This window comes from Arachis duranensis, chromosome 1 (assembly GCF_000817695.3).
Source record: "Arachis duranensis cultivar V14167 chromosome 1, aradu.V14167.gnm2.J7QH, whole genome shotgun sequence".
NCBI lineage: Eukaryota > Viridiplantae > Streptophyta > Magnoliopsida > Fabales > Fabaceae > Arachis > Arachis duranensis.
Window position 1 is genome coordinate 26,238,809 of NC_029772.3, and position 862 is coordinate 26,239,670.

Consider the following 862-nt stretch of genomic DNA (forward strand, 5'->3'; position numbering starts at 1 on the left):
CCTCCCAATGAGCGCTTCTTTAATGTCACTAGCTTGACAGTGGGCTCTCATGGAGCCTCATAGGTGATCAGGTCAATGTTGTAGACTCCCAACACCAAACTTAGAGTTTAGATGTGGGGATTCAACACCAAACTTAGAGTTTGGCTGTGGCCTCTCAACACCAAACTTAGAGTTTGATTGTGGGGGCTTTGTTTGACTCTGTACTGAGAGAAGCTTTTCATGCTTCCTATCCATTGTTAAAGAAGAAGATCTTTGAGCCTTAAACACAAGGTAGTCCCCATTCAATTGAAGGACTAATTCTCCTCTGTTAACATTTATCACAGCTCCTGCTGTGGCTAGGAAAGGTCTTCCAAGGATGATGCATTCATCCTCCTCCTTCCTAGTGTCTAAGATTATAAAATCAGTAGAGATGTAAAGGCCTTTAACCTTTACCAACACGTCCTCTACCAATCCATAAGCTTGTCTTACTAACTTGTCTGCCAATTGTAAGGAAAATAGGGCAGGCTGTATGATGAGCGGATAATTTGTACGCTTTTTGGCACTGTTTTTAGTATGTTTTTAGTATGATCTAGTTGGTTTTTAGTATATTTTTGTTACTTTTTAGTTAAAATTCACTTTTCTGGACTTTAATATGAGTTTGTGTGTTTTTCTGTGATTTCAGGTATTTTCTGGCTGAAATTGAGGGACCTGAGCAAAAATCTGATTCAGAGACTGAAAAGGACTGCAGATGCTGTTGGATTCTGACCTCCCTGCACTCGAAGTGGATTTTCTGGAGCTACAGAAGCCCAATTGGCGCGCTCTCAATGGCGTTGGAAAGTAGACATCCTGGGCTTTCCAGCAATATATGATAGTCCATACTTTG